We start from the raw sequence: 27500 nt of genomic DNA on the forward strand, positions 1-27500 counted from the left end.
ATTACAGCAGAGTGGCACAGTGGGACCGTGCTGTGCCCATAACCCAGAGGTCAATGGATCGAAACCATCCTCTGCTAAATCTTTTTAAATCTCAATCTTATTCAGGAGGCTTTTGCTATACACACAAAGAATTAACTCATAGACACTCCAGAGGCACTGGACTCCTAAGCCAGGGATTGTGGGTTCGAGTCCCAACTGAGGTGAATACAGCAGAGTGGTGCAGTGGGACCGTGCTGTGCCCATAACCCAGAGGTCAATGGATCGTAACCATCCTCTACTAAGTTGTTTTAAATCTCAATATTATTCAGGAGGCTTTTACTATACACACTAATAATTACCTCATAGACACTCCAGAAGCACTGGCCTCCGCAGACAGAGATTGTGGTTTCAAGTCCTGTCAAGAATGATTACAGCAGAGTGGCACAGCGGAAGCGTGCTAGGCCCATAACCCAAATGTCGATGGATCGAAACCATCCTCTGCTAAGTCTTTTTAAATCTCAATCTTATTCAGGAGGCTTTTACTTTACACACAAATAATTAACTCATAGACACTCCAGAGGCACTGGCCTCCTCAGACAGAGATTGTGGTTTCGGATCGTATTAAGATTGATTACAGCAGAGTGGCGCAGCGGAAGCGTGCTGCGCCCATAACCCAGAGGTCGATGGATCGAAACCATCCTCAGCTAAGACCTTTTACCTTCTAGACACTTTAGATTCCCTAAAAATGGGCAACAACCACAGGTTGGTCATGAAAAGATGAGGCCACTTTCACCTCTCATAATAGTCATTCATCTAGAAGACTCTTTGTGTGTATTGTAAAGGACTCCTGATTAAGATTTAGATTTAAAAGGGCAAGTTAGAAAATGCTTTGAAGCACCAGTTGCCTAATGGATAAGGCACTGGCCTCCCAAGCCAGGGATTGTGGGTTCGAGTCCCATCTGGGGTGATTACAGCAAAGTGCTGCAGTGGGACTGTGCTGTGCCATGCTGTGCAGCAGAATCGTGCTGGTCCCATAACCCAGAGGTCGATGGATCGAAACCATCCTCTGCTAAATCTTTTTAAATCTCAATCTTATTCAGGAGGCTTTTGCTATACACACAAAGAATTAACTCATAGACACTCCAGAGGCACTGGACTCCTAAGCCAGGGATTGTGGGTTCGAGTCCCAACTGAGGTGAATACAGCAGAGTGGTGCAGTGGGACCTTGCTGTGCCGTGCTGTACAGCAGAGTGGCGCAGCGGAAGCGTGCTGGGCCCATAACCCAGAGGTTGATGGATCGAAACCATCCTCTTCTAAGTATTTTTAAATCTCAATCTTATTCAGGAGAATTTTACAATACACACAAAGAATTAACTACTAGAAACTCCAGAGGCACTGGACTCCTAAGACAGGGATTGTGGGTTCAAGTCCCATCTGAGGTGATTACAGCAGAGTGGCGCAGCGGAAGCGTGCTGGGCCCATAACCCAGAGGTCGATGGATCGAAACCATCTACTGCTAAATCTTTTTAAATCTCAATCTTATTCAGGAGGCTTTTGCTATACACACAAAGAATTAACTCATAGACACTCAAGAGGCACTGGACTCCTAAGCCAGGGATTGTGGGTTCGAGTCCCAACTGAGGGGAATACAGCAGAGTGGTGCAGTGGGACCGTGCTGTGCCCATAACCCAGAGGTCAATGGATCGTAACCATCCTCTGCTAAGACATTTTACCTTCTAGACACTCTTGAATCCCTAAAAATGGGCAACAACCACAGGTTGGCCATGAAAAGCTGAGGCCACTTTCACCTCTCATAATAGACATTCATCTACAAGACTCTTTCTGTGTATTGTAAAGGACTCCTGATTAAGATTGAGATTTAAAAGGGCAAGTTAGTAACGGCATTAAAGCCCCAGTGGCCTAATGGATAAGGCATTGGCCTCCTAAGCCAGGGATTGTGGGTTCGAGTCCCATCTGGGGTGATTAAAGCAGAGTGGTGCAGTGGGACTGTGCTGGGCCCATAACCCAGAGGTCGATGGATCGAAACCATCCTCTGCTAAGTCTTTTTAAATCTCAATCTTATTCAGGAGAATTTTACAATACACACAAAGAATTAACTACTAGAAACTCCAGAGGCACTGGACTCCTAAGACAGGGATTGTGGGTTCAAGTCCCATCTGAGGTGATTACAGCAGAGTGGCGCAGCGGAAGCGTGCTGGGCCCATAACCCAGAGGTCGATGAATCGAAACCATCCTCTGCTAAGTCTTTTTAAATCTCAATCTTATTCAGGAGGCTTTTACTATACACACAAATAATTACCTCATAGACACTCCAGAGGCACTGCCTCCTCAGACAGAGATTGTGGTTTCAAGTCCTGCCAAGATTGATTACAGCAGAGTGGCGCAGCGGAAGCGTGCTGGGTCCATAACCCATAGGTTGATGGATCGAAACCATCCTCTGCTAAGTCTTTTTAAATCTCAATCTTATTCAGGAGGCTTTTACAATACACACAAAAAGTTAACTCCTAGAAACCCCAGAGGCACTGGACTACTAAGCCAGGGATTGTGGGTTCGAGTCCCATCTGGGTTGATTACAGCAGAGTGGCACAGTGGGACCGTGCTGTGCCCATAACCCAGAGGTCAATGGATCGTAACCATCCTCTGCTAAGACATTTTACCTTCTAGACACTCTTGAATCCCTAAAAATGGGCAACAACCACAGGTTGGCCATGAAAAGCTGAGGCCACTTTCACCTCTCATAATAGACATTCATCTACAAGACTCTTTCTGTGTATTGTAAAGGACTCCTGATTAAGATTGAGATTTAAAAGGGCAAGTTAGTAACGGCAATAAAGCCCCAGTGGCCTAATGGATAAGGCACTGGACTACTAAGCCAGGGATTGTGGGTTCAAGTCCCATCTGGGTTGATTACAGCAGAGTGGCACAGTGGGACCGTGCTGTGCCCATAACCCAGAGGTCAATGGATCGAAACCATCCTCTGCTAAATCTTTTTAAATCTCAATCTTATTCAGGAGGCTTTTGCTATACACACAAAGAATTAACTCATAGACACTCCAGAGGCACTGGACTCCTAAGCCAGGGATTGTGGGTTCGAGTCCCAACTGAGGTGAATACAGCAGAGTGGTGCAGTGGGACCGTGCTGTGCCCATAACCCAGAGGTCAATGGATCGTAACCATCCTCTACTAAGTTGTTTTAAATCTCAATATTATTCAGGAGGCTTTTACTATACACACTAATAATTACCTCATAGACACTCCAGAAGCACTGGCCTCCGCAGACAGAGATTGTGGTTTCAAGTCCTGTCAAGAATGATTACAGCAGAGTGGCGCAGCGGAAGCGTGCTAGGCCCATAACCCAAATGTCGATGGATCGAAACCATCCTCTGCTAAGTCTTTTTAAATCTCAATCTTATTCAGGAGGCTTTTACTTTACACACAAATAATTAACTCATAGACACTCCAGAGGCACTGGCCTCCTCAGACAGAGATTGTGGTTTCGGATCGTATTAAGATTGATTACAGCAGAGTGGCGCAGCGGAAGCGTGCTGCGCCCATAACCCAGAGGTCGATGGATCGAAACCATCCTCAGCTAAGACCTTTTACCTTCTAGACACTTTAGATTCCCTAAAAATGGGCAACAACCACAGGTTGGTCATGAAAAGATGAGGCCACTTTCACCTCTCATAATAGTCATTCATCTAGAAGACTCTTTGTGTGTATTGTAAAGGACTCCTGATTAAGATTTAGATTTAAAAGGGCAAGTTAGAAAATGCTTTGAAGCACCAGTTGCCTAATGGATAAGGCACTGGCCTCCCAAGCCAGGGATTGTGGGTTCGAGTCCCATCTGGGGTGATTACAGCAAAGTGCTGCAGTGGGACCGTGCTGTGCCATGCTGTGCAGCAGAAGCGTGCTGGTCCCATAACCCAGAGGTCGATGGATCGAAACCATCCTCTGCTAAATCTTTTTAAATCTCAATCTTATTCAGGAGGCTTTTGCTATACACACAAAGAATTAACTCATAGACACTCCAGAGGCACTGGACTCCTAAGCCAGGGATTGTGGGTTCGAGTCCCAACTGAGGTGAATACAGCAGAGTGGTGCAGTGGGACCGTGCTGTGCCCATAACCCAGAGGTCAATGGATCATAACCATCCTCTACTAAGTTGTTTTAAATCTCAATATTATTCAGGAGGCTTTTACTATACACACTAATAATTACCTCATAGACACTCCAGAAGCACTGGCATCCTCAGACAGAGATTGTGGTTTCAAGTCCTGTCAAGATTGATTACAGCAGAGTGGCGCAGAGGAAGCGTGCTGTGCCCATAACCCAGAGGTCAATGGATCGTAACCATCCTCTGCTAAGACATTTTACCTTCTAGACACTCTTGAATCCCTAAAAATGGGCAACAACCACAGGTTGGTCATGAAAAGCTGAGGCCACTTTCACCTCTCATAATAGTCATTCATCTACAAGACTCTTTCTGTGTATTGTAAAGGACTCCTGATTAAGATTGAGATATAAAAGGGCAAGTTAGTAACTGCATTAAAGCCCCAGTGGCCTAATGGATAAGGCACTGGCCTCCTAAGCCAGGGATTGTGGGTTCGAGTCCCATCTGGGGTGATTACAGCAGAGTGGTGCAGTGGGACTGTGCTGTGCTGCGCTGTACAGCAGAGTGGCGCAGCGGAAGCGTGCTGGGCCCATAACCCAGAGGTCGATGGATCGAAACCATCCTCTGCTAAGTCTTTTTAAATCTCAATCTTATTCAGGAGAATTTTACAATACACACAAAGAATTAACTACTAGAAACTCCAGAGGCACTGGACTCCTAAGACAGGGATTGTGGGTTCAAGTCCCATCTGAGGTGATTGCAGCGGAAGCGTGCTGGGCCCATAACCCAGAGGTCGATGAATCGAAACCATCCTCTGCTAAGTCTTTTTAAATCTCAATCTTATTCAGGAGGCTTTTACTATACACACAAATAATTACCTCATAGACACTCCAGAGGCACTGCCTCCTCAGACAGAGATTGTGGTTTCAAGTCCTGCCAAGATTGATTACAGCAGAGTGGCGCAGCGGAAGCGTGCTGGGTCCATAACCCATAGGTTGATGGATCGAAACCATCCTCTGCTAAGTCTTTTTAAATCTCAATCTTATTCAGGAGGCTTTTACAATACACACAAAAAGTTAACTCCTAGAAACCCCAGAGGCACTGGACTACTAAGCCAGGGATTGTGGGTTCGAGTCCCATCTGGGTTGATTACAGCAGAGTGGCACAGTGGGACCGTGCTGTGCCCATAACCCAGAGGTCAATGGATCGTAACCATCCTCTGCTAAGACATTTTACCTTCTAGACACTCTTGAATCCCTAAAAATGGGCAACAACCACAGGTTGGCCATGAAAAGCTGAGGCCACTTTCACCTCTCATAATAGACATTCATCTACAAGACTCTTTCTGTGTATTGTAAAGGACTCCTGATTAAGATTGAGATTTAAAAGGGCAAGTTAGTAACAGCATTAAAGCCCCAGTGGCCTAATGGATAAGGCACTGGACTACTAAGCCAGGGATTGTGGGTTCGAGTCCCATCTGGGTTGATTACAGCAGAGTGGCACAGTGGGACCGTGCTGTGCCCATAACCCAGAGGTCAATGGATCGTAACCATCCTCTGCTAAGACATTTTACCTTCTAGACACTCTTGAATCCCTAAAAATGGGCAACAACCACAGGTTGGTCATGAAAAGCTGAGGCCACTTTCACCTCTCATAATAGTCATTCATCTACAAGACTCTTTCTGTGTATTGTAAAGGACTCCTGATTAAGATTGAGATATAAAAGGGCAAGTTAGTAACTGCATTAAAGCCCCAGTGGCCTAATGGATAAGGCACTGGCCTCCTAAGCCAGGGATTGTGGGTTCGAGTCCCATCTGGGGTGATTACAGCAGAGTGGTGCAGTGGGACTGTGCTGTGCTGCGCTGTACAGCAGAGTGGCGCAGCGGAAGCGTGCTGGGCCCATAACCCAGAGGTCGATGGATCGAAACCATCCTCTGCTAAGTCTTTTTAAATCTCAATCTTATTCAGGAGAATTTTACAATACACACAAAGAATTAACTACTAGAAACTCCAGAGGCACTGGACTCCTAAGACAGGGATTGTGGGTTCAAGTCCCATCTGAGGTGATTGCAGCGGAAGCGTGCTGGGCCCATAACCCAGAGGTCGATGAATCGAAACCATCCTCTGCTAAGTCTTTTTAAATCTCAATCTTATTCAGGAGGCTTTTACTATACACACAAATAATTACCTCATAGACACTCCAGAGGCACTGCCTCCTCAGACAGAGATTGTGGTTTCAAGTCCTGCCAAGATTGATTACAGCAGAGTGGCGCAGCGGAAGCGTGCTGGGTCCATAACCCATAGGTTGATGGATCGAAACCATCCTCTGCTAAGTCTTTTTAAATCTCAATCTTATTCAGGAGGCTTTTACAATACACACAAAAAGTTAACTCCTAGAAACCCCAGAGGCACTGGACTACTAAGCCAGGGATTGTGGGTTCGAGTCCCATCTGGGTTGATTACAGCAGAGTGGCACAGTGGGACCGTGCTGTGCCCATAACCCAGAGGTCAATGGATCGTAACCATCCTCTGCTAAGACATTTTACCTTCTAGACACTCTTGAATCCCTAAAAATGGGCAACAACCACAGGTTGGCCATGAAAAGCTGAGGCCACTTTCACCTCTCATAATAGACATTCATCTACAAGACTCTTTCTGTGTATTGTAAAGGACTCCTGATTAAGATTGAGATTTAAAAGGGCAAGTTAGTAACGGCATTAAAGCCCCAGTGGCCTAATGGATAAGGCACTGGACTACTAAGCCAGGGATTGTGGGTTCGAGTCCCATCTGGGTTGATTACAGCAGAGTGGCACAGTGGGACCGTGCTGTGCCCATAACCCAGAGGTCAATGGATCGAAACCATCCTCTGCTAAATCTTTTTAAATCTCAATCTTATTCAGGAGGCTTTTGCTATACACACAAAGAATTAACTCATAGACACTCCAGAGGCACTGGACTCCTAAGCCAGGGATTGTGGGTTCGAGTCCCAACTGAGGTGAATACAGCAGAGTGGTGCAGTGGGACCGTGCTGTGCCCATAACCCAGAGGTCAATGGATCGTAACCATCCTCTACTAAGTTGTTTTAAATCTCAATATTATTCAGGAGGCTTTTACTATACACACTAATAATTACCTCATAGACACTCCAGAAGCACTGGCCTCCGCAGACAGAGATTGTGGTTTCAAGTCCTGTCAAGAATGATTACAGCAGAGTGGCACAGCGGAAGCGTGCTAGGCCCATAACCCAAATGTCGATGGATCGAAACCATCCTCTGCTAAGTCTTTTTAAATCTCAATCTTATTCAGGAGGCTTTTACTTTACACACAAATAATTAACTCATAGACACTCCAGAGGCACTGGCCTCCTCAGACAGAGATTGTGGTTTCGGATCGTATTAAGATTGATTACAGCAGAGTGGCGCAGCGGAAGCGTGCTGCGCCCATAACCCAGAGGTCGATGGATCGAAACCATCCTCAGCTAAGACCTTTTACCTTCTAGACACTTTAGATTCCCTAAAAATGGGCAACAACCACAGGTTGGTCATGAAAAGATGAGGCCACTTTCACCTCTCATAATAGTCATTCATCTAGAAGACTCTTTGTGTGTATTGTAAAGGACTCCTGATTAAGATTTAGATTTAAAAGGGCAAGTTAGAAAATGCTTTGAAGCACCAGTTGCCTAATGGATAAGGCACTGGCCTCCCAAGCCAGGGATTGTGGGTTCGAGTCCCATCTGGGGTGATTACAGCAAAGTGCTGCAGTGGGACCGTGCTGTGCCATGCTGTGCAGCAGAAGCGTGCTGGTCCCATAACCCAGAGGTCGATGGATCGAAACCATCCTCTGCTAAATCTTTTTAAATCTCAATCTTATTCAGGAGGCTTTTGCTATACACACAAAGAATTAACTCATAGACACTCCAGAGGCACTGGACTCCTAAGCCAGGGATTGTGGGTTCGAGTCCCAACTGAGGTGAATACAGCAGAGTGGTGCAGTGGGACCGTGCTGTGCCCATAACCCAGAGGTCGATGGATCATAACCATCCTCTACTAAGTTGTTTTAAATCTCAATATTATTCAGGAGGCTTTTACTATACACACTAATAATTACCTCATAGACACTCCAGAAGCACTGGCATCCTCAGACAGAGATTGTGGTTTGAAGTCCTGTCAAGATTGATTACAGCAGAGTGGCGCAGAGGAAGCGTGCTGGGCCCATAACCCAGAGGTCGATGGATCGAAACCATCCTCTGCTAAGTCTTTTTAAATCTCAATCTTATTCAGGAGGCTTTTACAATACACACAAAAAGTTAACTTCTAGAAACTCCAGAGGCACTGGACTACTAAGCCAGGGATTGTGGGTTCGAGTCCCATCTGGGGTGATTACAGCAGAGTGGCACAGTGGGACCGTGCTGTGCCCATAACCCAGAGGTCAATGGATCGTAACCATCCTCTGCTAAGACATTTTACCTTCTAGACACTCTTGAATCCCTAAAAATGGGCAACAACCACAGGTTGGTCATGAAAAGCTGAGGCCACTTTCACCTCTCATAATAGTCATTCATCTACAAGACTCTTTCTGTGTATTGTAAAGGACTCCTGATTAAGATTGAGATATAAAAGGGCAAGTTAGTAACTGCATTAAAGCCCCAGTGGCCTAATGGATAAGGCACTGGCCTCCTAAGCCAGGGATTGTGGGTTCGAGTCCCATCTGGGGTGATTACAGCAGAGTGGTGCAGTGGGACTGTGCTGTGCCGCGCTGTACAGCAGAGTGGCGCAGCGGAAGCGTGCTGTGCCCATAACCCAGAGGTCGATGGATCGAAACCATCCTCTGCTAAGTCTTTTTAAATCTCAATCTTATTCAGGAGAATTTTACAATACACACAAAGAATTAACTACTAGAAACTCCAGAGGCACTGGACTCCTAAGACAGGGATTGTGGGTTCAAGTCCCATCTGAGGTGATTACAGCAGAGTGGCGCAGCGGAAGCGTGCTGGGCCCATAACCCAGAGGTCGATGAATCGAAACCATCCTCTGCTAAGTCTTTTTAAATCTCAATCTTATTCAGGAGGCTTTTACTATACACACAAATAATTACCTCATAGACACTCCAGAGGCACTGCCTCCTCAGACAGAGATTGTGGTTTCAAGTCCTGCAAAGATTGATTACAGCAGAGTGGCGCAGCGGAAGCGTGCTGGGTCCATAACCCATAGGTTGATGGATCGAAACCATCCTCTGCTAAGTCTTTTTAAATCTCAATCTTATTCAGGAGGCTTTTACAATACACACAAAAAGTTAACTCCTAGAAACCCCAGAGGCACTGGACTACTAAGCCAGGGATTGTGGGTTCGAGTCCCATCTGGGTTGATTACAGCAGAGTGGCACAGTGGGACCGTGCTGTGCCCATAACCCAGAGGTCAATGGATCGTAACCATCCTCTGCTAAGACATTTTATCTTCTAGACACTCTTGAATCCCTAAAAATGGGCAACAACCACAGGTTGGCCATGAAAAGCTGAGGCCACTTTCACCTCTCATAATAGACATTCATCTACAAGACTCTTTCTGTGTATTGTAAAGGACTCCTGATTAAGATTGAGATTTAAAAGGGCAAGTTAGTAACGGCATTAAAGCCCCAGTGGCCTAATGGATAAGGCACTGGCCTCCTAAGCCAGGGATTGTGGGTTCGAGTCCCATCTGGGGTGATTACAGCAGAGTGGTGCAGTGGGACTGTGCTGTGCCCATAAACCAAAAGGTCAATAGATCGTAACCATCCTCTACTAAGTTGTTTTAAATCTCAATATTATTCAGGAGGCTTTTACTATACACACTAATAATTACCTCATAGACACTCCAGAAGCACTGGCCTCCACAGACAGAGATTGTGGTTTCAAGTCCTGTCAAGATTGATTACAGCAGAGTGGTGCAGCGGAAGCGTGCTGGCCCCATAACCCAGAGGTCGATGGATCGAAACCATCCTCTGCTAAGTCTTTTTAAATCTCAATCTTATTCAGGAGGCTTTTTCTATACACACAAAGAATTAACTCATGGACGCTCCAGAGGCACTAGACTCCACGGACAGAGATTGTGGTTTCGGATCGTATCAAGATTGATTACAGCAGAGTGGCGCAGCGGAAGCGTGCTGGGCCCATAACCCAGAGGTCGATGGATCGAAACCATCCTCTGCTAAGTCTTTTTAAATCTCAATCTTATTATGGAGGATTTTACAATACAAACAAAAAGTTAACTCCTAGAAACTCCAGAGGCACTGGACTCCTAAGCCAGGGATTGTGGGTTCGAGTCCCATCTGGGGTGATTACAGCAGAGTGGCGCAGCGGAAGCGTGCTGGGCCCATAACCCAGAGGTCGATGGATCGAAACCATCCTCTGCTAAGTCTTTTTAAATCTTAATCTTATTCAGGAGGCTTTTACAATACACAAAGAGTTAACTCCTAGAAACTCCAGAAGGCACTGGCCTCCTCAGACAGAGATTGTGGTTTCGGATCGTATTAAGATTGATTACAGCAGAGTGGCGCAGCGGAAGCGTGCTGCGCCCATAACCCAGAGGTCGATGGATCGAAACCATCCTCAGCTAAGACCTTTTACCTTCTAGACACTTTAGATTCCCTAAAAATGGGCAACAACCACAGGTTGGTCATGAAAAGATGAGGCCACTTTCACCTCTCATAATAGTCATTCATCTAGAAGACTCTTTGTGTGTATTGTAAAGGACTCCTGATTAAGATTTAGATTTAAAAGGGCAAGTTAGAAAATGCTTTGAAGCACCAGTTGCCTAATGGATAAGGCACTGGCCTCCCAAGCCAGGGATTGTGGGTTCGAGTCCCATCTGGGGTGATTACAGCAAAGTGCTGCAGTGGGACCGTGCTGTGCCATGCTGTGCAGCAGAAGCGTGCTGGTCCCATAACCCAGAGGTCGATGGATCGAAACCATCCTCTGCTAAATCTTTTTAAATCTCAATCTTATTCAGGAGGCTTTTGCTATACACACAAAGAATTAACTCATAGACACTCCAGAGGCACTGGACTCCTAAGCCAGGGATTGTGGGTTCGAGTCCCAACTGAGGTGAATACAGCAGAGTGGTGCAGTGGGACCGTGCTGTGCCCATAACCCAGAGGTCGATGGATCATAACCATCCTCTACTAAGTTGTTTTAAATCTCAATATTATTCAGGAGGCTTTTACTATACACACTAATAATTACCTCATAGACACTCCAGAAGCACTGGCATCCTCAGACAGAGATTGTGGTTTGAAGTCCTGTCAAGATTGATTACAGCAGAGTGGCGCAGAGGAAGCGTGCTGGGCCCATAACCCAGAGGTCGATGGATCGAAACCATCCTCTGCTAAGTCTTTTTAAATCTCAATCTTATTCAGGAGGCTTTTACAATACACACAAAAAGTTAACTTCTAGAAACTCCAGAGGCACTGGACTACTAAGCCAGGGATTGTGGGTTCGAGTCCCATCTGGGGTGATTACAGCAGAGTGGCACAGTGGGACCGTGCTGTGCCCATAACCCAGAGGTCAATGGATCGTAACCATCCTCTGCTAAGACATTTTACCTTCTAGACACTCTTGAATCCCTAAAAATGGGCAACAACCACAGGTTGGTCATGAAAAGCTGAGGCCACTTTCACCTCTCATAATAGTCATTCATCTACAAGACTCTTTCTGTGTATTGTAAAGGACTCCTGATTAAGATTGAGATATAAAAGGGCAAGTTAGTAACTGCATTAAAGCCCCAGTGGCCTAATGGATAAGGCACTGGCCTCCTAAGCCAGGGATTGTGGGTTCGAGTCCCATCTGGGGTGATTACAGCAGAGTGGTGCAGTGGGACTGTGCTGTGCCACGCTGTACAGCAGAGTGGCGCAGCGGAAGCGTGCTGGGCCCATAACCCAGAGGTCGATGGATCGAAACCATCCTCTGCTAAGTCTTTTTAAATCTCAATCTTATTCAGGAGAATTTTACAATACACACAAAGAATTAACTACTAGAAACTCCAGAGGCACTGGACTCCTAAGACAGGGATTGTGGGTTCAAGTCCCATCTGAGGTGATTACAGCAGAGTGGCGCAGCGGAAGCGTGCTGGGCCCATAACCCAGAGGTCGATGAATCGAAACCATCCTCTGCTAAGTCTTTTTAAATCTCAATCTTATTCAGGAGGCTTTTACTATACACACAAATAATTACCTCATAGACACTCCAGAGGCACTGCCTCCTCAGACAGAGATTGTGGTTTCAAGTCCTGCAAAGATTGATTACAGCAGAGTGGCGCAGCGGAAGCGTGCTGGGTCCATAACCCATAGGTTGATGGATCGAAACCATCCTCTGCTAAGTCTTTTTAAATCTCAATCTTATTCAGGAGGCTTTTACAATACACACAAAAAGTTAACTCCTAGAAACCCCAGAGGCACTGGACTACTAAGCCAGGGATTGTGGGTTCGAGTCCCATCTGGGTTGATTACAGCAGAGTGGCACAGTGGGACCGTGCTGTGCCCATAACCCAGAGGTCAATGGATCGTAACCATCCTCTGCTAAGACATTTTATCTTCTAGACACTCTTGAATCCCTAAAAATGGGCAACAACCACAGGTTGGCCATGAAAAGCTGAGGCCACTTTCACCTCTCATAATAGACATTCATCTACAAGACTCTTTCTGTGTATTGTAAAGGACTCCTGATTAAGATTGAGATTTAAAAGGGCAAGTTAGTAACGGCATTAAAGCCCCAGTGGCCTAATGGATAAGGCACTGGCCTCCTAAGCCAGGGATTGTGGGTTCGAGTCCCATCTGGGGTGATTACAGCAGAGTGGTGCAGTGGGACTGTGCTGTGCCCATAAACCAAAAGGTCAATAGATCGTAACCATCCTCTACTAAGTTGTTTTAAATCTCAATATTATTCAGGAGGCTTTTACTATACACACTAATAATTACCTCATAGACACTCCAGAAGCACTGGCCTCCACAGACAGAGATTGTGGTTTCAAGTCCTGTCAAGATTGATTACAGCAGAGTGGTGCAGCGGAAGCGTGCTGGCCCCATAACCCAGAGGTCGATGGATCGAAACCATCCTCTGCTAAGTCTTTTTAAATCTCAATCTTATTCAGGAGGCTTTTTCTATACACACAAAGAATTAACTCATGGACGCTCCAGAGGCACTAGACTCCACGGACAGAGATTGTGGTTACGGATCGTATCAAGATTGATTACAGCAGAGTGGCGCAGCGGAAGCGTGCTGGGCCCATAACCCAGAGGTCGATGGATCGAAACCATCCTCTGCTAAGTCTTTTTAAATCTCAATCTTATTATGGAGGATTTTACAATACAAACAAAAAGTTAACTCCTAGAAACTCCAGAGGCACTGGACTCCTAAGCCAGGGATTGTGGGTTCGAGTCCCATCTGGGGTGATTACAGCAGAGTGGCGCAGCGGAAGCGTGCTGGGCCCATAACCCAGAGGTCGATGGATCGAAACCATCCTCTGCTAAGTCTTTTTAAATTTTAATCTTATTCAGGAGGCTTTTACAATACACAAAGAGTTAACTCCTAGAAACTCCAGAAGGCACTGGCCTCCTCAGACAGAGATTGTGGTTTCAAGTCCTGTCAAGATTGATTACAGCAGAGTCGCGCAGCAGAAGCGTGCTGGGCCCATAACCCAGAGGTCGATGGATCGAAACCATCCTCTGCTAAGACCTTTTACCTTCTAGACACTCTTGAATCCCTAAAAATGGGCAACAACCACAGGTTGGTCATGAAAAGCTGAGGCCACTTTCACCTCTCATAATAGTCATTCATCTACAAGACTCTTTCTGTGTATTGTAAAGGACTCCTGATTAAGATTGAGATATAAAAGGGCAAGTTAGTAACTGCATTAAAGCCCCAGTGGCCTAATGGATAAGGCACTGGCCTCCTAAGCCAGGGATTGTGGGTTCGAGTCCCATCTGGGGTGATTACAGCAGAGTGGTGCAGTGGGACTGTGCTGTGCCGCGCTGTACAGCAGAGTGGCGCAGCGGAAGCGTGCTGGGCCCATAACCCAGAGGTCGATGGATCGAAACCATCCTCTGCTAAGTCTTTTTAAATCTCAATCTTATTCAGGAGAATTTTACAATACACACAAAGAATTAACTACTAGAAACTCCAGAGGCACTGGACTCCTAAGACAGGGATTGTGGGTTCAAGTCCCATCTGAGGTGATTACAGCAGAGTGGCGCAGCGGAAGCGTGCTGGGCCCATAACCCAGAGGTCGATGAATCGAAACCTTCCTCTGCTAAGTCTTTTTAAATCTCAATCTTATTCAGGAGGCTTTTACTATACACACAAATAATTACCTCATAGACACTCCAGAGGCACTGCCTCCTCAGACAGAGATTGTGGTTTCAAGTCCTGCAAAGATTGATTACAGCAGAGTGGCGCAGCGGAAGCGTGCTGGGTCCATAACCCATAGGTTGATGGATCGAAACCATCCTCTGCTAAGTCTTTTTAAATCTCAATCTTATTCAGGAGGCTTTTACAATACACACAAAAAGTTAACTCCTAGAAACCCCAGAGGCACTGGACTACTAAGCCAGGGATTGTGGGTTCGAGTCCCATCTGGGTTGATTACAGCAGAGTGGCACAGTGGGACCGTGCTGTGCCCATAACCCAGAGGTCAATGGATCGTAACCATCCTCTGCTAAGACATTTTATCTTCTAGACACTCTTGAATCCCTAAAAATGGGCAACAACCACAGGTTGGCCATGAAAAGCTGAGGCCACTTTCACCTCTCATAATAGACATTCATCTACAAGACTCTTTCTGTGTATTGTAAAGGACTCCTGATTAAGATTGAGATTTAAAAGGGCAAGTTAGTAACGGCATTAAAGCCCCAGTGGCCTAATGGATAAGGCACTGGCCTCCTAAGCCAGGGATTGTGGGTTCGAGTCCCATCTGGGGTGATTACAGCAGAGTGGTGCAGTGGGACTGTGCTGTGCCCATAAACCAAAAGGTCAATAGATCGTAACCATCCTCTACTAAGTTGTTTTAAATCTCAATATTATTCAGGAGGCTTTTACTATACACACTAATAATTACCTCTGGCCTCCACAGACAGAGATTGTGGTTTCAAGTCCTGTCAAGATTGATTACAGCAGAGTGGTGCAGCGGAAGCGTGCTGGCCCCATAACCCAGAGGTCGATGGATCGAAACCATCCTCTGCTAAGACCTTTTACCTTCTAGACACTCTTGAATCCCTAAAAATGGGCAACAACCACAGGTTGGTCATGAAAAGCTGAGGCCACTTTCACCTCTCATAATAGTCATTCATCTACAAGACTCTTTCTGTGTATTGTAAAGGACTCCTGATTAAGATTGAGATATAAAAGGGCAAGTTAGTAACTGCATTAAAGCCCCAGTGGCCTAATGGATAAGGCACTGGCCTCCTAAGCCAGGGATTGTGGGTTCGAGTCCCATCTGGGGTGATTACAGCAGAGTGGTGCAGTGGGACTGTGCTGTGCCGCGCTGTACAGCAGAGTGGCGCAGCGGAAGCGTGCTGGGCCCATAACCCAGAGGTCGATGGATCGAAACCATCCTCTGCTAAGTCTTTTTAAATCTCAATCTTATTCAGGAGAATTTTACAATACACACAAAGAATTAACTACTAGAAACTCCAGAGGCACTGGACTCCTAAGACAGGGATTGTGGGTTCAAGTCCCATCTGAGGTGATTACAGCAGAGTGGCGCAGCGGAAGCGTGCTGGGCCCATAACCCAGAGGTCGATGAATCGAAACCATCCTCTGCTAAGTCTTTTTAAATCTCAATCTTATTCAGGAGGCTTTTACTATACACACAAATAATTACCTCATAGACACTCCAGAGGCACTGCCTCCTCAGACAGAGATTGTGGTTTCAAGTCCTGCAAAGATTGATTACAGCAGAGTGGCGCAGCGGAAGCGTGCTGGGTCCATAACCCATAGGTTGATGGATCGAAACCATCCTCTGCTAAGTCTTTTTAAATCTCAATCTTATTCAGGAGGCTTTTACAATACACACAAAAAGTTAACTCCTAGAAACCCCAGAGGCACTGGACTACTAAGCCAGGGATTGTGGGTTCGAGTCCCATCTGGGTTGATTACAGCAGAGTGGCACAGTGGGACCGTGCTGTGCCCATAACCCAGAGGTCAATGGATCGTAACCATCCTCTGCTAAGACATTTTACCTTCTAGACACTCTTGAATCCCTAAAAATGGGCAACAACCACAGGTTGGCCATGAAAAGCTGAGGCCACTTTCACCTCTCATAATAGACATTCATCTACAAGACTCTTTCTGTGTATTGTAAAGGACTCCTGATTAAGATTGAGATTTAAAAGGGCAAGTTAGTAACGGCATTAAAGCCCCAGTGGCCTAATGGATAAGGCACTGGCCTCCTAAGCCAGGGATTGTGGGTTCGAGTCCCATCTCGGGTGATTACAGCAGAGTGGTGCAGTGGGACTGTGCTGTGCCCATAAACCAAAAGGTCAATAGATCGTAACCATCCTCTACTAAGTTGTTTTAAATCTCAATATTATTCAGGAGGCTTTTACTATACACACTAATAATTACCTCATAGACACTCCAGAAGCACTGGCCTCCACAGACAGAGATTGTGGTTTCAAGTCCTGTCAAGATTGATTACAGCAGAGTGGTGCAGCGGAAGCGTGCTGGCCCCATAACCCAGAGGTCGATGGATCAAAACCATCCTCTGCTAAGTCTTTTTAAATCTCAATCTTATTCAGGAGGCTTTTTCTATACACACAAAGAATTAACTCATGGACACTCCAGAGGCACTAGACTCCTCGGACAGAGATTGTGGTTTTGAATCGTATCAAGATTGATTACAGCAGAGTGGCGCTGCGGAAGCGTGCTGGGCCCGTAACCCAGAGGTTGATGGATCGAAACCATCCTCTGCTAAGTCTTTTTAAATCTCAATCTTATTCAGGAGGCTTTTACAATACACACAAATAATTAACTCATAGACACTCCAGAGGCACTGCCTCCTCAGACAGAGAATGTGGTTTCAAGTCCTGCCAAGATTGATTACAGCAGAGTGGCGCAGCGGAAGCGTGCTGGGTCCATTACCCATAGGTTGATGAATCAAAACCATCCTCTGCTAAGTCTTTTTAAATCTCAATCTTATTCAGGAGGCTTTTACAATTCACACAAAAAGTTAGCTCCTAGAAACTCCAGAGGCACTGGACTCCTAAGCCAGGGATTGTGGGTTTGAGTCCCATCTGGGGTGATTACAGCAGAGTGGAGCAGCGGAAGCGTGCTGGGCCCATAACCCAGAGGTCGATAGATCAAAGCCATCCTCTGCTAAGTCTTTTTAAATCTCAATCTTATTCAGGAGGCTTTTACAATACACAACGAGATAACTCCTAGAAACTCCAGAGGCACTGCCCCCCTAAGACAGAGATTGTGGTTTCAAGTCCTGTCAAGATTGATTACAGCAGAGTGGCGCAGCGGAAGCGTGCTGGGCCCATAACCCAGAGGTCGATGGATCGAGACCATCCTCTGCTAAGATCTTTTATCTTCTAGACACTCTTGAATCCCTAAAAATGGGCAACAACCACAGGTTGGTCATGAAAAGCTGAGGCCACTTTCACCTCTCATAATAGTCATTCATCTAGAAGACTCCTGATTAAGATTGAGATTTAAGAGGGCAAGTTAGCAAATGCGTTAAAGCCCCAGTGGCCTAATGGATAAGGCACTGGCCTCCTAAGCCAGGGATTGTGGGTTTGAATCCCATCTGGGGTGATTACAGCAGAGTCGTGCTGTGCACATAACCCAGAGGTCAATGGATCGTAACCATCCTCTACTAAGTTGTTTTAAATCTCAATATTATTCAGGAGGCTTTTACTATACACACTAATAATTACCTCATAGACACTCCAGAAGCACTGGCCTCCGCAGACAGAGATTGTGGTTTCAAGTCCTGTCAAGAATGATTACAGCAGAGTGGCGCAGCGGAAGCGTGCTAGGCCCATAACCCAAATGTCGATGGATCGAAACCATCCTCTGCTAAGTCTTTTTAAATCTCAATCTTATTCAGGAGGCTTTTACTTTACACACAAATAATTAACTCATAGACACTCCAGAGGCACTGGCCTCCTCAGACAGAGATTGTGGTTTCGGATCGTATTAAGATTGATTACAGCAGAGTGGCGCAGCGGAAGCGTGCTGGGCCCATAACCCATAGGTCGATGGATCGAAACCATCCTGTGCTAAGTCTTTTTAAATCTCAATCTTATTCAGGAGGCTTTTACAATACACACAAAAAGTTAACTCCTAGAAACTCCAGAGGCACTGGACTCCTAAGCCAGGGATTGTGGGTTCGAGTCCCATCTGGGGTGATTACAGCAGAGCGGCGCAGCGGAAGCATGCTGGGCCCATTACCTAGAGGTCGATGGATCGAAACCATCCTCTGCTAATTCTTTTTAAATCTCAATCTTATTCAGGAGAATTTTACAATACACACAAAGAATTAACTCATAGACACTCCAGAGGCACTGTGCTAAGTCTTTTTAAATCTCAATCTTATTCAGGAGGCTTTTACAATACACACAAAAAGTTAACTCCTAGAAACCCCAGAGGCACTGGACTACTAAGCCAGGGATTGTGGGTTCGAGTCCCATCTGGGGTGATTATAGCAGAGTGGCACAGTGGGACCGTGCTGTGCCCATAACCCAGAGGTCAATGGATCGTAACCATCCTCTGCTAAGACATTTTACCTTCTAGACACTCTTGAATCCCTAAAAATGGGCAACAACCACAGGTTGGTCATGAAAAGCTGAGGCCACTTTCACCTCTCATAATAGTCATTCATTTACAAGACTCTTTCTGTGTATTGTAAAGGACTCCTGATTAAGATTGAGATTTAAAAGGGCAAGTTAGCAACTGCATTAAAGCCCCAGTGGCCTAATGGTTAAGGCACTGGCCTCCTAAGCCAGGGATTGTGGGTTCGAGTCCCATCTGGGGTGATTACAGCAGAGTGGTACAGTGGGACGGTGCTGGGCCCATAACCCAGAGGTCGATGGATCGAAACCATCCTCTGCTAAATCTTTTTAAATCTCAATCTTATTCAGGAGGCTTTTGCTATACACACAAAGAATTAACTCATAGACACTCCAGAGGCACTGGACTCCTAAGCCAGGGATTGTGGGTTCGAGTCCCAACTGAGGTGAATACAGCAGAGAGGTGCAGTGGGACCGTGCTGTGCCCATAACCCAGAGGTCGATGGATCATAACCATCCTCTACTAAGTTGTTTTAAATCTCAATTTTATTCAGGAGGCTTTTACTATACACACTAATAATTACCTCATAGACACTCCAGAAGCACTGGCATCCTCAGACAGAGATTGTGGTTTCAAGTCCTGTCAAGATTGATTACAGCAGAGTGGCGCAGAGGAAGCGTGCTGGGCCCATAACCCAGAGGTCGATGGATCGAAACCATCCTCTGCTAAATCTTTTTAAATCTCAATCTTATTCAGGAGGCTTTTGCTATACACACAAAGAATTAACTCATAGACACTCCAGAGGCACTGGACTCCTAAGCCAGGGATTGTGGGTTCGAGTCCCAACTGAGGTGAATACAGCAGAGTGGTGCAGTGGGACCGTGCTGTGCCCATAACCCAGAGGTCGATGGATCATAACCATCCTCTACTAAGTTGTTTTAAATCTCAATTTTATTCAGGAGGCTTTTACTATACACACTAATAATTACCTCATAGACACTCCAGAAGCACTGGCATCCTCAGACAGAGATTGTGGTTTCAAGTCCTGTCAAGATTGATTACAGCAGAGTGGCGCAGAGGAAGCGTGCTGGGCCCATAACCCAGAGGTCGATGGATCGAAACCATCCTCTGCTAAATCTTTTTAAATCTCAATCTTATTCAGGAGGCTTTTACAATACACACAAATGGTTAACTCCTAGAAACTCCAGAGGCACTGGACTACTAAGCCAGGGATTGTGGGTTATAGTCCCATCTGGGGTGATTACAGCAGAGTGGCACAGTGGGACCGTGCTGTGCCCATAACCCAGAGGTCAATGGATCGTAACCATCCTCTGCTAAGACATTTTACCTTCTAGACACTCTTGAATCCCTAAAAATGGTCAACAACCACAGGTTGGTCATGAAAAGCTGAGGCCCCTTTCACCTCTCATAATAGTCATTCATCTACAAGACTCTTTCTGTGTATTGTAAAGGACTCATGATTAAGATTGAGATATAAAAGGGCAAGTTAGTAACTGCATTAAAGCCCCAGTGGCCTAATGGATAAGGCACTGGCCTCCTAAGCCAGGGATTGTGGGTTCGAGTCCCATCTGGGGTGATTACAGCAGAGTGGTGCAGCGGAAGCGTGCTGGGCCCATAACCCAGAGGTCGATGGATCAAAACCATCCTCTGCTAAGTCTTTTTAAATCTCAATCTTATTCAGGAGAATTTTACAATACACACAAAGAATTAACTACTAGAAACTCCAGAGGCACTGGACTCCTAAGACAGGGATTGTGGGTTCAAGTCCCATCTGAGGTGATTACAGCAGAGTGGCGCAGCGGAAGCGTGCTGGGCCCATAACCCAGAGGTCGATGGATCGTAACCATCCTCTGCTAAATCTTTTTAAATCTCAATCTTATTCAGGAGGCTTTTGCTATACACACAAAGAATTAACTCATAGACACTCCAGAGGCACTGGACTCCTAAGCCAGGGATTGTGGGTTCGAGTCCCAACTGAGGTGAATACAGCAGAGTGGTGCAGTGGGACCGTGCTGTGCCCATAACCCAGAGGTCGATGGATCATAACCATCCTCTACTAAGTTGTTTTAAATCTCAATATTATTCAGGAGGCTTTTACTATACACACTAATAATTACCTCATAGACACTCCAGAAGCACTGGCATCCTCAGACAGAGATTGTGGTTTGAAGTCCTGTCAAGATTGATTACAGCAGAGTGGCGCAGAGGAAGCGTGCTGGGCCCATAACCCAGAGGTCGATGGATCGAAACCATCCTCTGCTAAGTCTTTTTAAATCTCAATCTTATTCAGGAGGCTTTTACAATACACACAAAAAGTTAACTCCTAGAAACTCCAGAGGCACTGGACTACTAAGCCAGGGATTGTGGGTTCGAGTCCCATCTGGGGTGATTACAGCAGAGTGGCACAGTGGGACCGTGCTGTGCCCATAACCCAGAGGTCAATGGATCGTAACCATCCTCTGCTAAGACATTTTACCTTCTAGACACTCTTGAATCCCTAAAAATGGGCAACAACCACAGGTTGGTCATGAAAAGCTGAGGCCACTTTCACCTCTCATAATAGTCATTCATCTACAAGACTCTTTCTGTGTATTGTAAAGGACTCCTGATTAAGATTGAGATATAAAAGGGCAAGTTAGTAACTGCATTAAAGCCCCAGTGGCCTAATGGATAAGGCACTGGCCTCCTAAGCGAGGGATTGTGGGTTCGAGTCCCATCTGGGGTGATTACAGCAGAGTGGTGCAGTGGGACTGTGCCGCGCTGTAGAGCAGAGTGGCGCAGCGGAAGCGTGCTGGGCCCATAACCCAGAGGTCGATGGATCGAAACCATCCTCTGCTAAGTCTTTTTAAATCTCAATCTTATTCAGGAGAATTTTACAATACACACAAAGAATTAACTACTAGAAACTCCAGAGGCACTGGACTCCTAAGACAGGGATTGTGGGTTCAAGTCCCATCTGAGGTGATTACAGCAGAGTGGCGCAGCGGAAGCGTGCTGGGCCCATAACCCAGAGGTCGATGAATCGAAACCATCCTCTGCTAAGTCTTTTTAAATCTCAATCTTATTCAGGAGGCTTTTACTATACACACAAATAATTACCTCATAGACACTCCAGAGGCACTGCCTCCTCAGACAGAGATTGTGGTTTCAAGTCCTGCAAAGATTGATTACAGCAGAGTGGCGCAGCGGAAGCGTGCTGGGTCCATAACCCATAGGTTGATGGATCGAAACCATCCTCTGCTAAGTCTTTTTAAATCTCAATCTTATTCAGGAGGCTTTTACAATACACACAAAAAGTTAACTCCTAGAAACCCTAGAGGCACTGGACTACTAAGCCAGGGATTGTGGGTTCGAGTCCCATCTTGGTTGATTACAGCAGAGTGGCACAGTGGGACCATGCTGTGCCCATAACCCAGAGGTCAATGGATCGTAACCATCCTCTGCTAAGACATTTTACCTTCTAGACACTCTTGAATCCCTAAAAATGGGCAACAACCACAGGTTGGCCATGAAAAGCTGAGGCCACTTTCACCTCTCATAATAGACATTCATCTACAAGACTCTTTCTGTGTATTGTAAAGGACTCCTGATTAAGATTGAGATTTAAAAGGGCAAGTTAGTAACGGCATTAAAGCCCCAGTGGCCTAATGGATAAGGCACTGGCCTCCTAAGCCAGGGATTGTGGGTTCGAGTCCCATCTGGGGTGATTACAGCAGAGTGGTGCAGTGGGACTGTGCTGTGCCCATAAACCAAAAGGTCAATAGATCGTAACCATCCTCTACTAAGTTGTTTTAAATCTCAATATTATTCAGGAGGCTTTTACTATACACACTAATAATTACCTCATAGACACTCCAGAAGCACTGGCCTCCACAGACAGAGATTGTGGTTTCAAGTCCTGTCAAGATTGATTACAGCAGAGTGGTGCAGCGGAAGCGTGCTGGCCCCATAACCCAGAGGTCGATGGATCAAAACCATCCTCTGCTAAGTCTTTTTAAATCTCAATCTTATTCAGGAGGCTTTTTCTATACACACAAAGAATTAACTCATGGACACTCCAGAGGCACTAGACTCCTCGGACAGAGATTGTGGTTTCGAATCGTATCAAGATTGATTACAGCAGAGTGGCGCTGCGGAAGCGTGCTGGGCCCGTAACCCAGAGGTTGATGGATCGAAACCATCCTCTGCTAAGTCTTTTTAAATCTCAATCTTATTCAGGAGGCTTTTACAATACACACAAATAATTAACTCATAGACACTCCAGAGGCACTGCCTCCTCAGACAGAGAATGTGGTTTCAAGTCCTGCCAAGATTGATTACAGCAGAGTGGCGCAGCGGAAGCGTGCTGGGTCCATTACCCATAGGTTGATGAATCAAAACCATCCTCTGCTAAGTCTTTTTAAATCTCAATCTTATTCAGGAGGCTTTTACAATTCACACAAAAAGTTAGCTCCTAGAAACTCCAGAGGCACTGGACTCCTAAGCCAGGGATTGTGGGTTTGAGTCCCATCTGGGGTGATTACAGCAGAGTGGAGCAGCGGAAGCGTGCTGGGCCCATAACCCAGAGGTCGATAGATCAAAGCCATCCTCTGCTAAGTCTTTTTAAATCTCAATCTTATTCAGGAGGCTTTTACAATACACAACGAGATAACTCCTAGAAACTCCAGAGGCACTGCCCCCCTAAGACAGAGATTGTGGTTTCAAGTCCTGTCAAGATTGATTACAGCAGAGTGGCGCAGCGGAAGCGTGCTGGGCCCTTAACCCAGAGGTCGATGGATCGAAACCATCCTCTGCTAAGATCTTTTATCTTCTAGACACTCTTGAATCCCTAAAAATGGGCAACAACCACAGGTTGGTCATGAAAAGCTGAGGCCACTTTCACCTCTCATAATAGTCATTCATCTAGAAGACTCCTGATTAAGATTGAGATTTAAGAGGGCAAGTTAGCAAATGCGTTAAAGCCCCAGTGGCCTAATGGATAAGGCACTGGCCTCCTAAGCCAGGGATTGTGGGTTTGAATCCCATCTGGGGTGATTACAGCAGAGTCGTGCTGTGCACATAACCCAGAGGTCAATGGATCGTAACCATCCTCTACTAAGTTGTTTTAAATCTCAATATTATTCAGGAGGCTTTTACTATACACACTAATAATTACCTCATAGACACTCCAGAAGCACTGGCCTCCGCAGACAGAGATTGTGGTTTCAAGTCCTGTCAAGAATGATTACAGCAGAGTGGCGCAGCGGAAGCGTGCTAGGCCCATAACCCAAATGTCGATGGATCGAAACCATCCTCTGCTAAGTCTTTTTAAATCTCAATCTTATTCAGGAGGCTTTTACTTTACACACAAATAATTAACTCATAGACACTCCAGAGGCACTGGCCTCCTCAGACAGAGATTGTGGTTTCGGATCGTATTAAGATTGATTACAGCAGAGTGGCGCAGCGGAAGCGTGCTGCGCCCATAACCCAGAGGTCGATGGATCGAAACCATCCTCAGCTAAGACCTTTTACCTTCTAGACACTTTAGATTCCCTAAAAATGGGCAACAACCACAGGTTGGTCATGAAAAGATGAGGCCACTTTCACCTCTCATAATAGTCATTCATCTAGAAGACTCTTTGTGTGTATTGTAAAGGACTCCTGATTAAGATTTAGATTTAAAAGGGCAAGTTAGAAAATGCTTTGAAGCACCAGTTGCCTAATGGATAAGGCACTGGCCTCCCAAGCCAGGGATTGTGGGTTCGAGTCCCATCTGGGGTGATTACAGCAAAGTGCTGCAGTGGGACCGTGCTGTGCCATGCTGTGCAGCAGAAGCGTGCTGGTCCCATAACCCAGAGGTCGATGGATCGAAACCATCCTCTGCTAAATCTTTTTAAGTCTCAATCTTATTCAGGAGGCTTTTGCTATACACACAAAGAATTAACTCATAGACACTCCAGAGGCACTGGACTCCTAAGCCAGGGATTGTGGGTTCGAGTCCCAACTGAGGTGAATACAGCAGAGTGGTGCAGTGGGACCGTGCTGTGCCCATAACCCAGAGGTAAATGGATCATAACCATCCTCTACTAAGTTGTTTTAAATCTCAATATTATTCAGGAGGCTTTTACTATACACAATAATAATTACCTCATAGACACTCCAGAAGCACTGGCATCCTCAGACAGAGATTGTGGTTTCAAGTCCTGTCAAGATTGATTACAGCAGAGTGGCGCAGAGGAAGCGTGCTGGGCCCATAACCCAGAGGTCGATGGATCGAAACCATCCTCTGCTAAGTCTTTTTAAATCTCAATCTTATTCAGGAGGCATTTACAATACACACAAAAAGTTAACTCCTAGAAACTCCAGAGGCACTGGACTACTAAGCCAGGGATTGTGGGTTCGAGTCCCATCTGGGGTGATTACAGCAGAGTGGTGCAGTGGGACCGTGCTGTGCCACGCTGTACAGCAGAGTGGCGCAGCGGAAGCGTGCTGGGCCCATAACCCAGAGGTCGATGGATCGAAACCATCCTCTGCTAAATCTTTTTAAATCTCAATCTTATTCAGGAGGCTTTTGCTATACACACAAAGAATTAACTCATAGACACTCCAGAGGCACTGGACTCCTAAGCCAGGGATTGTGGGTTCGAGTCCCAACTGAGGTGAATACAGCAGAGTGGTGCAGTGGGACCGTGCTGTGCCCATAACCCAGAGGTCGATGGATCATAACCATCCTCTACTAAGTTGTTTTAAATCTCAATATTATTCAGGAGGCTTTTACTATACACACTAATAATTACCTCATAGACACTCCAGAAGCACTGGCATCCTCAGACAGAGATTGTGGTTTCAAGTCTTGTCAAGATTGATTACAGCAGAGGAAGCGTGCTGGGCCCATAACCCAGAGGTCGATGGATCGAAACCATCCTCTGCTAAGTCTTTTTAAATCTCAATCTTATTTAGGAGGCTTTTACAATACACACAAAAAGTTAACTCCTAGAAACTCCAGAGGCACTGGACTACTAAGCCAGGGATTGTGGGTTATAGTCCCATCTGGGGTGATTACAGCAGAGTGGCACAGTGGGACCGTGCTGTGCCCATAACCCAGAGGTCAATGGATCGTAACCATCCTCTGCTAAGACATTTTACCTTCTAGACACTCTTGAATCCCTAAAAATGGGCAACAACCACAGGTTGGTCATGAAAAGCTGAGGCCACTTTCACCTCTCATAATAGTCATTCATCTACAAGACTCTTTCTGTGTATTGTAAAGGACTCATGATTAAGATTGAGATATAAAAGGGCAAGTTAGTAACTGCATTAAAGCCCCAGTGGCCTAATGGATAAGGCACTCGCCTCCTAAGCCAGGGATTGTGGGTTCGAGTCCCATCTGGGGTGATTACAGCAGAGTGGTGCAGTGGGACCTTGTTGTGCCGTGCTGTACAGCAGAGTGGCGCAGCAGAAGCGTGCTGGGCCCATAACCCAGAGGTTGATGGATCGAAACTATCCTCTTCTAAGTATTTTTAAATCTCAATCTTATTCAGGAGAATTTTACAATACACACAAAGAATTAACTACTAGAAACTCCAGAGGCACTGGACTCCTAAGACAGGGATTGTGGGTTCAAGTCCCATCTGAGGTGATTACAGCAGAGTGGCGCAGCGGAAGCGTGCTGGGCCCATAACCCAGAGGTCGATGGATCGAAACCATCTTCTGCTAAATCTTTTTAAATCTCAATCTTATTCAGGAGGCTTTTGCTATACACACAAAGAATTAACTCATAGACACTCAAGAGGCACTGGACTCCTAAGCCAGGGATTGTGGGTTCGAGTCCCAACTGAGGGGAATACAGCAGAGTGGTGCAGTGGGACCGTGCTGTGCCCATAACCCAGAGGTCAATGGATCGTAACCATCCTCTGCTAAGACATTTTACCTTCTAGACACTCTTGAATCCCTAAAAATGGGCAACAACCACAGGTTGGCCATGAAAAGCTGAGGCCACTTTCACCTCTCATAATAGACATTCATCTACAAGACTCTTTCTGTGTATTGTAAAGGACTCCTGATTAAGATTGAGATTTAAAAGGGCAAGTTAGTAACGGCATTAAAGCCCCAGTGGCCTAATGGATAAGGCATTGGCCTCCTAAGCCAGGGATTGTGGGTTCGAGTCCCATCTGGGGTGATTACAGCAGAGTGGTGCAGTGGGACTGTGCTGTGCCCATAACCCAGAGGTCGATGGATCATAACCATCCTCTACTAAGTTGTTTTAAATCTCAATATTATTCAGGAGGCTTTTACTATACACACTAATAATTACCTCATAGACACTCCAGAAGCACTGGCATCCTCAGACAGAGATTGTGGTTTCAAGTCCTGTCAAGATTGATTACAGCAGAGTGGCGCAGAGGAAGCGTGCTGGGCCCATAACCCAGAGGTCGATGGATCGAAACCATCCTCTGCTAAGTCTTTTTAAATCTTATTCAGGAGGCTTTTACAATACACACAAAAAGTTAACTCCTAGAAACTCCAGAGGCACTGGACTACTAAGCCAGGGATTGTGGGTTCAAGTCCCATCTGGGGTGATTACAGCAGAGTGGCACAGTGGGACCATGCTGTGCCCATAACCCAGAG

At 45.9% G+C, this 27500-nt stretch overlaps 20 non-coding genes across 20 annotated transcripts; all 20 read left to right on the forward strand.

Annotated features, from left to right (window-relative positions):
- The first annotated feature begins 1888 nt into the window (after positions 1 to 1888).
- Positions 1889 to 1961, forward strand: trnar-ccu (transfer RNA arginine (anticodon CCU)). Its single transcript has one exon. It is a non-coding gene; the product is annotated as a tRNA-Arg (tRNA).
- A 2589-nt stretch (positions 1962 to 4550) lies between these two features.
- Positions 4551 to 4623, forward strand: trnar-ccu (transfer RNA arginine (anticodon CCU)). The gene has a single exon. It is a non-coding gene; the product is annotated as a tRNA-Arg (tRNA).
- Positions 4624 to 5860: 1237 nt separating this feature from the next.
- trnar-ccu (transfer RNA arginine (anticodon CCU)) lies at positions 5861 to 5933 on the forward strand. Its single transcript has one exon. It is a non-coding gene; the product is annotated as a tRNA-Arg (tRNA).
- A 2820-nt stretch (positions 5934 to 8753) lies between these two features.
- On the forward strand, positions 8754 to 8826 carry trnar-ccu (transfer RNA arginine (anticodon CCU)). The gene has a single exon. It is a non-coding gene; the product is annotated as a tRNA-Arg (tRNA).
- Positions 8827 to 9739: 913 nt separating this feature from the next.
- trnar-ccu (transfer RNA arginine (anticodon CCU)) lies at positions 9740 to 9812 on the forward strand. Its single transcript has one exon. It is a non-coding gene; the product is annotated as a tRNA-Arg (tRNA).
- Positions 9813 to 11862: 2050 nt separating this feature from the next.
- trnar-ccu (transfer RNA arginine (anticodon CCU)) lies at positions 11863 to 11935 on the forward strand. The gene has a single exon. It is a non-coding gene; the product is annotated as a tRNA-Arg (tRNA).
- Positions 11936 to 12848: 913 nt separating this feature from the next.
- Positions 12849 to 12921, forward strand: trnar-ccu (transfer RNA arginine (anticodon CCU)). Its single transcript has one exon. It is a non-coding gene; the product is annotated as a tRNA-Arg (tRNA).
- A 1076-nt stretch (positions 12922 to 13997) lies between these two features.
- trnar-ccu (transfer RNA arginine (anticodon CCU)) lies at positions 13998 to 14070 on the forward strand. The gene has a single exon. It is a non-coding gene; the product is annotated as a tRNA-Arg (tRNA).
- Positions 14071 to 14983: 913 nt separating this feature from the next.
- trnar-ccu (transfer RNA arginine (anticodon CCU)) lies at positions 14984 to 15056 on the forward strand. Its single transcript has one exon. It is a non-coding gene; the product is annotated as a tRNA-Arg (tRNA).
- A 449-nt stretch (positions 15057 to 15505) lies between these two features.
- On the forward strand, positions 15506 to 15578 carry trnar-ccu (transfer RNA arginine (anticodon CCU)). Its single transcript has one exon. It is a non-coding gene; the product is annotated as a tRNA-Arg (tRNA).
- A 913-nt stretch (positions 15579 to 16491) lies between these two features.
- trnar-ccu (transfer RNA arginine (anticodon CCU)) lies at positions 16492 to 16564 on the forward strand. Its single transcript has one exon. It is a non-coding gene; the product is annotated as a tRNA-Arg (tRNA).
- Positions 16565 to 17818: 1254 nt separating this feature from the next.
- trnar-ccu (transfer RNA arginine (anticodon CCU)) lies at positions 17819 to 17891 on the forward strand. Its single transcript has one exon. It is a non-coding gene; the product is annotated as a tRNA-Arg (tRNA).
- Positions 17892 to 19041: 1150 nt separating this feature from the next.
- Positions 19042 to 19114, forward strand: trnar-ccu (transfer RNA arginine (anticodon CCU)). Its single transcript has one exon. It is a non-coding gene; the product is annotated as a tRNA-Arg (tRNA).
- A 1279-nt stretch (positions 19115 to 20393) lies between these two features.
- On the forward strand, positions 20394 to 20466 carry trnar-ccu (transfer RNA arginine (anticodon CCU)). The gene has a single exon. It is a non-coding gene; the product is annotated as a tRNA-Arg (tRNA).
- A 1076-nt stretch (positions 20467 to 21542) lies between these two features.
- trnar-ccu (transfer RNA arginine (anticodon CCU)) lies at positions 21543 to 21615 on the forward strand. The gene has a single exon. It is a non-coding gene; the product is annotated as a tRNA-Arg (tRNA).
- A 908-nt stretch (positions 21616 to 22523) lies between these two features.
- trnar-ccu (transfer RNA arginine (anticodon CCU)) lies at positions 22524 to 22596 on the forward strand. Its single transcript has one exon. It is a non-coding gene; the product is annotated as a tRNA-Arg (tRNA).
- A 1018-nt stretch (positions 22597 to 23614) lies between these two features.
- trnak-cuu (transfer RNA lysine (anticodon CUU)) lies at positions 23615 to 23686 on the forward strand. The gene has a single exon. It is a non-coding gene; the product is annotated as a tRNA-Lys (tRNA).
- A 164-nt stretch (positions 23687 to 23850) lies between these two features.
- On the forward strand, positions 23851 to 23923 carry trnar-ccu (transfer RNA arginine (anticodon CCU)). The gene has a single exon. It is a non-coding gene; the product is annotated as a tRNA-Arg (tRNA).
- Positions 23924 to 26194: 2271 nt separating this feature from the next.
- On the forward strand, positions 26195 to 26267 carry trnar-ccu (transfer RNA arginine (anticodon CCU)). Its single transcript has one exon. It is a non-coding gene; the product is annotated as a tRNA-Arg (tRNA).
- Positions 26268 to 26978: 711 nt separating this feature from the next.
- Positions 26979 to 27051, forward strand: trnar-ccu (transfer RNA arginine (anticodon CCU)). Its single transcript has one exon. It is a non-coding gene; the product is annotated as a tRNA-Arg (tRNA).
- The last annotated feature ends 449 nt before the right edge of the window (positions 27052 to 27500 follow it).

Source organism: Carassius carassius, chromosome 11 (assembly GCF_963082965.1).
Source record: "Carassius carassius chromosome 11, fCarCar2.1, whole genome shotgun sequence".
Taxonomy (NCBI): Eukaryota; Metazoa; Chordata; class Actinopteri; order Cypriniformes; family Cyprinidae; genus Carassius; species Carassius carassius.